The sequence below is a fragment of the Manis pentadactyla genome, chromosome 7 (genome assembly GCF_030020395.1).
Source record: "Manis pentadactyla isolate mManPen7 chromosome 7, mManPen7.hap1, whole genome shotgun sequence".
Classification (NCBI taxonomy): domain Eukaryota; kingdom Metazoa; phylum Chordata; class Mammalia; order Pholidota; family Manidae; genus Manis; species Manis pentadactyla.
The window spans coordinates 76,934,622-76,941,818 of record NC_080025.1 but is presented as its reverse complement, the minus strand read 5'-3'; positions in this window follow the sequence as shown (position 1 = coordinate 76,941,818).

The following is a 7,197-nucleotide window of genomic DNA, read 5'->3' as shown; positions in this document are numbered from 1 at the left end:
TAACCATTGTAAACTCATATGAATCTTTAAATATGGCTCCAAATTACACTAAGCAACACTGGAAGAACTTCAGGAAGAAAGAGATGATTTATCAATTGTAGTTGAAGAGTTTAACATGCCTGTCTCAAAATCTGATATATCAAGCAAATAAAATATTATAAGTGTTATAAAAATATCTGGAATATACAACTACCAAACTCCAAGCTATTGAAAATATGTCAAACTCTCTGCTCAATAAACAGGAAACATGCATTCTTTGGAGGACACAGAATACTTACAAAATAGCCATATTTTAAGACCATAAAGGAAACCTCCACTAATGCCAAAGGATTAATACCACGCAGAAGATCTCTGACCATAATGCAATATGATTAGAAATTAGTAACAAAATTGTAGTTTAAACAATCTGATGTTGGAAACAATAAATATTTCTATATAACCCTTGCTTTTAAAAGAATATTACAAATTATAGAATGGTGACTACCTTTTATTCAAGTCTTATTAGTTTTTAACTATTAATGTTATTTACATCTCTAAATTTGTGGGACACACCTAAGGCAGTTCCTTAAAGGATCCTTACATTTTGGATATAGATATCTAAGAAGAAACAAGAAGGTGACTGACACAGTTAAAGAAAAAAAACAAGAAGGAGAGTGCTATGTGAGAAATAACCCTGATGCCACGGCATCCCTCCAAATATACTATCAGGCACGCTATCTCAGAGGCCATGGCCCAGAAAGCTCAGAGACCAAATGACGATGCCCAAATCATGCAGTTTATTTAATCAACTGAAAACACTCAGTGAGAAGCTTGGGAATGATGGGGTAGGTTAGCACACTTAGGATAGAGTACTAGTGGGGTGGGCTAACCACACTACCTGAATCCCTACTGCCCACATGTCCTCTGTGGGGCACACATCCCCTACCGAAGGTGTGACTGTGAGGACCAGAGTTGGGGTCTGAGCAATGGGGCTCAGAGGTGGAAGATGCCTAGGGCCGACATACAGTACTTGCTCTGTCGGGCAGACCAGGCTAAGTGCCCATGGCTACAATGGTAGCTTGCCAACTGTAATTAACGGCTGTGCGTTTTATCTGCACTTCTTGGGCAGAGGGCACAAGAGTTAGAATGGATGTCATCACAGGGGGCATATTTAATCTCATGAGTACTAAAAATACCAGTTTAACAAAGGACACTATTCCATGTTGACCAGGTATCTTTATTTTAATGTAAACAAATTCATCTTTTTTCTTTTGCGTTTAGTTTATGTTATTTTATAAGCAATCTTTCCTTGCTCTCAAGCTTTATATTTCTATCTTTGACAATTAGATCTTTAATCTCCTGGGAACATGGAGTTGTATTTTTCTCCCTATGTGAGCCAGTTTTTCCAACACCATCTATTTCATTGTTTTCCCCTGCTTTGTGGTGCCACCTTTGTTAATTATTCTAGAAGTGTCCTAGAAGTCGCATGCACATGTAGAGTATCATCAATATTAGGGAATTGCATGCCTTTGTATCTTTAGTGTATCACAAATACTTGATGACTGTGGTTCCTCCATATCCTATAGTCCATGTTAAACACATATATGCTCTATTCAGTTTTTCCTATGTCTAATATATCTCATAAGTTATAACCCACATATTATTCATACTTCTCCTTCACTCTCCTTGTCTTCTAGAGCAGAACTGAATGTTCTAAATAACTCATCAAACATGTATTGCAGAGGGACACAAGCTTCAGAGCAGAAATAAATGAAATACAGAACAAAAAAAGAGGAGACCAACAAAACCAAATATTTAGTTCTTTGACAGCAAAATTATTAAAGAAAAGGGCCACTAGTGATACAGATCAATAAAAAGGATCCTTGTTTTAAAAATACATAATAAAGTGATGATCAAGATGCCAGAGATTATAAAAACAGTAAGATCATTACGATGTTTATGTAATGTTCAATGTACATACACTAATAAATTTGAAAACCTAGATAAAACTAAACTCAGAAAAATATATATACATGGACAAATCACTCACAAAAAATAGAAAACTTGAATAAAGTAATTAGCCCAAAGACACAGTCTTAGATGGTCTTATAGATAAGTCCTATGAAATTTGTTGAGGAATAATTAATTCCTATGTTAAACTATTTTCTAGTTACACAAGATTTTTCACAATAGTTAACAAAGGTGGCACCACAAAGCAGGGGAAAACAATGAGTTATTTAACAGATGGTGTTGGAAAAACTGACTCACATAGGGAGAAAAATACAGTTCCATGTTCCAGGGAGATTAAAGATCAATTGTAAAAGATAAATATAAATGTAAAGCTTGAGAGCCAGGAAAGACTGCTTATACAAATAACATAAACTAAAAGGGAGAAAAAAAAAGGATGATTTGTTTACATTAAATAAAAATACTTGGATAACACAGAATAGTGTCTCTTGTTAAACTGGTATCTTTAATTGACAAATGGTAGAATGGAAGATAAAACTGAGCTTATATCTAGAACATAGAAAGAATTCAGCAAATCAACAAGAAAAATACTGGCATGGGATATGCACAGGCACATCACAGAAGAGGTTATCCAAAAGGTTAAAAAGCCTATGTAGATGTGCACAGACTCCTTAGTTAGCAGAGAAATGCTTACTAGAACAAAACACTGCTATTAGATACAGGAACAAGACTGTTTCCAGGGAGAACCACCAAGGTGTGTACTTTTTCTTATGAGAGAGGGGAACCTGCAAAGTGGGTGTTATGTTTGACTGATTCTAAAGTTTCAAAGATGATATGTATTTCAGCAGACACATATCCCTATGTGGAGGAAATCAACCCTCCTCCCACTTTTTGGAAGACTAGAAAGAATAGAAGAAAATAATTTTGAAATATTGGAAAGGAAGCAAAGCCACAGTCTGGAACTCAGTGACTAAAAGACACACACAGAAAAGATAACTTGATCTGATTTATGTGACAGCTATGTGGAAAGAGGGTAAGATGAAGCATTGAATCAGCAATTGACAACAACCAAAAAATACAGCAATCTAAAAGTCAATTAATAACAATAACCTGCCTACCCCTGCACTTAGTATATATGTTGAAATAATTGAATCGAGTACTTTATGTATTTAAAAGTCGATAAATCTCTCTCCATTCTAGAACAGTGAGTATGATGACATACTGAAAAGTCAAACACTACCTCTCCATCCACACCACCATCTAACAGACTCTGTCTCCCATCCATACTTTGGCAGCTAGGTTTAGGCCAGACAACCTCACTGTCTGCCACAGCATACTGGACCAGGAACATACACCTAACCCAAGCTGAGCTAATAAACTCTCTCTCAGGAATTTTAACTAAGAGACACAAAAACTATTAATTACATGGTGATGGACTTTGGAGATAAAAGCACACAAAGATTCTGAGTTGGCAGCCATTTTAGCCATATGTCATTGAGAAATAAGAGATCAGGAGAGTGAAAGAGACATAGAGAATAGAGACAAGGGACTATGATGAGAGAGGGAGAGAAAGAAATGGAAAAAATAGCTGCCTGATTACTTTCTTTCAAGAGACCTGGCTGTATTTCCAACAACTGGATGCTATAATATTGCCATGTATTCTTATAATTAATCCCTCTTTTCCTTGAATCAGTTTCTGTGAATTTCTGTCCTAACATCACAATATCCCCTGACTAAGATAATTGGCTTTTTAGAGCATATGTCTAAGCCTTGAACAAAAACTTGCCAAGCCTCATTAAATGCACAAGACATACTCTTCTTACTCCCATAGGAATGAATAGTAATGTCATAAAAAATGCTTCCTGTCAGAGGGTTTTAGGTAAGAAGCTGAGGGTCATGGAAACAGATAGTTTTCATCTCTTCTTCCAAATGAAGGTAGTAGCTTTGTAAGTGAAAGAAGATGGAATGAGAGGAGTTTAATCTGAGGAAATCAGTGAAAAATAAAATTTGTTTTTCTGTATCTTGTTATAACAGTACTTGTTAACAGAACAGTCCTTGCTGAGGGCTGAGAGGAATCTATAGGGCAGAAAAATCTAATAAAATTAATAAATTTTTGAACTGAAAAATAAGAATGAGAGGCACAATAGTGCTCCAGATAAAGCTTCAAAGCCTTCTCTGGGGGATCCCAGCATGAGAGATGAAGTAGAACCACAGAGATGCTTCATGAGGAAAATTGGAAAAAACCAGACTTGCAAAAACATCAGATATTGAAATTGCTGTATATAGACTACAAAATAACTTTGCTTTTTAAACACATAAAAAAGGTTGAAGATATTTTCAAAGGATAAAATTAAAAGCCTATAATAACTGTAATAAAACAAAATAATTTCCATAATGAAAACTATAATATTTGAGAGACAGTAAATAAGTTTAGCAAAATAGTAGCAAAGATATAGAGGATTCATGGACTAGAAGAAGAATGAGAAGAAAATATCCAGAGTTCACACATAGAAAAAATAGGTAGAAGAGAAGCTAAGAGATGTGAGAAGGTCTAACAAACAGTTAACCAGAGCTCCACAGAGAATGGAGAAAGGGAACGGGTTGCAAGTAATATCTGAAGAGATAATGGCTTTGCATTTTCCATAAACTTGAAACACATCAATCTCCAAACACAAGGAGCTAAAGAAAAGCCAAGAAGAGTAAACAAAAAGAAATTCACACTCATACAGATTAAATCCACAGAAATCCAAAAAGAACTCCTAAAAAAGGAACCATTGATGAAAATCAGACTTATTTTTTTTATTATGGTATCATTAATATATAATCACATGAGCAACACTGTGATTACTAGATTCCCCCCATTATCAAGTCTCCATCACATACCCCATTACAGTCACTGTCCATCAGGGTAGTAAGATGCTATAGAGTCACTACTTGTCTTCTCTGTGCTATACTGCCTTTCCCGTGCACCACCCCCACGTTATGTGTGCTAATCTTAATGCCACTTAATCCTCTTTTCCTCCCATCCCACCCATCCTCCCCAGGTCCCTTTCCCTTGGTAACTGCTGGTCCATTCTTGGGTTCTGTGAGTCTGCTGCTGTTTTGTTCCTTCAGTTTTTGAAAAGAAGACTAATTTCTAATGAGTGAACTAGACAGTGGATACTCAACATTAATAATGGAAGCTAGAAGACAGCAGGATAAAATCAATAAAATAAAATGAAATTAATATCCGTCTAGATTATGCACTAAATTATCTTTTAAGAATGAAGGCAAAATAGAGGAGAGAGTCACATCCAGAATGCAGAGTAAGAAGCTTCCAAAAATCTCCTCCATAAAAGCAATGAGAACCCTGGCAAAGGTTGTCAAAATAAACATTTTCAGAACTCTGAAAATTAACCGAAGACAGAATTAGTTCAGGAAAGTCATTAAACTACTCCTAGCTAGCAGTGTTTCTCTGAAAAAGAAAAAAGTTGGAGCATACCTCCAATGTTTCAGCTTTTGGGGCAAACTACCCAAGAGACTTGTTTTGCTCTCACCCATTAGAAGCCTGGGGACTGCTGAAAACAAAAGAAAGCTGAGAGGCTTGCAGCAGGTCCAGAGGACCTGCAGAACTGTAGACATCACCAGAGGGGGAAAGAGACTACAAACTCCCAAGAAAAGAAACATAAAATCCTGTAATTGAGAATTTATGCACACAAATCCAGAAAAGACACATCAACAACAATAATAAAAAGTTTCAAGGCACAGGAAGAAGCAAGGAAACATGGATCAATGAAAGGGACAAAATAAATGTATTTTACTTTGGTACCCCACTTTCAATAATGGATAGAATATCCAGACAGAAGATCAATAAGAAAACAGGAGACTTGAGCAATAATATACACCAAATGGACTTAACAAACATACAGATCATTCCAACCAATAGCAACAGAATATACCTTCTTCTCATGTGCACACAGAACATTCTCCAGAATAAATCACATGTTAGTTAACCAAACAAGTCTTAACAAATTGAAGATTGAAATCATACCATAATCTTTGACAACAACAATGGATTAAAACTAGAAATTAACAGAGAAGAAGAACTGGAAAACTTCCACATGTGGAAATTAACTAACACACTCTTGTAAACCAGTAGTTCAAAGCATAAATCAAAATGGGACTGAAAAAATATCTTGAAGCAAATGAAAATGAAACACACTCACCAAAATTACTGGAGTAAAGCAAAGGCAATACTAAGGGAGGAAGGTGATAGTGGTAAGCACCTATACTAAAGAAGGAGAAATATCTTAAAAACCAAACTTTAGACCTCAAAGAATTAGGAAAAAAAAAAGAACAAACTAAGTCCAAAGTTAGCAGAAGAAAGGTAATGATTAAGATTAGAGCATAAACAAATTAAATGGAGAATAGAAAAACAATAGAATATATCAACAAAATCTAGAGATGATTTTTTTTAAAGAACAAAATTGACAAACTTTTAGCTAGAGTCAAATAAAATCAGAAATGAAGGAGACATAATAACTAATGCGACAGACATGAAAAGTATTATAAGAGACTACTATGAACAATCAAATGCCAACAAACTGAACAATCAAGAAAAAAAAGGACAAGTTCCTAGAAACAATCTACCAAGACCAAATGTTTAAAGAAGAATTAACACCAATCCTTCACTAATTCTTCCAAAAAACTGAAGAGGAAAGGACATTTCACACTCATTTTCTGAGACCTGAATTAATCATAACACCAAAGCCAGACAAAGAGACTCCAAGGAAAGGAAATCAAAGGCCAATATCCCTGATGAATATAGTTGCAAAAGTTACCAACAAAATACTAGCAAACTGAAGTCAACTGCATATTAAAAGGATTATCCACCATGACCAAGTGGGATGCAAGTGTAGTTCACCATATTGCAATCAATCGATGTAACACACATTAACAGAAAGAAGGATAAAAATCACATGATTATCTCAACAGAAACAGAAAAAAATTTTGGCTAGATTCAACATCCTCTTATGATTAAAAAAAAACACTAAAAATCTAGGAATAGAAGGAATGTACCATAACATAACAAAGCCCACAACTCACACTATTATACTCAAAGGTAAAAGACTATGAGCTTTTCCTCTAAGTTGAAGAATAAGGCAAGTATGTCCATATTCACCAATTACACTCCACATAGCATTAGGAGTCCTAGCTAGAATAACTGAACAAGAAATGGAAATAAAATTCATCTAAATTAGAAGGAAGGGG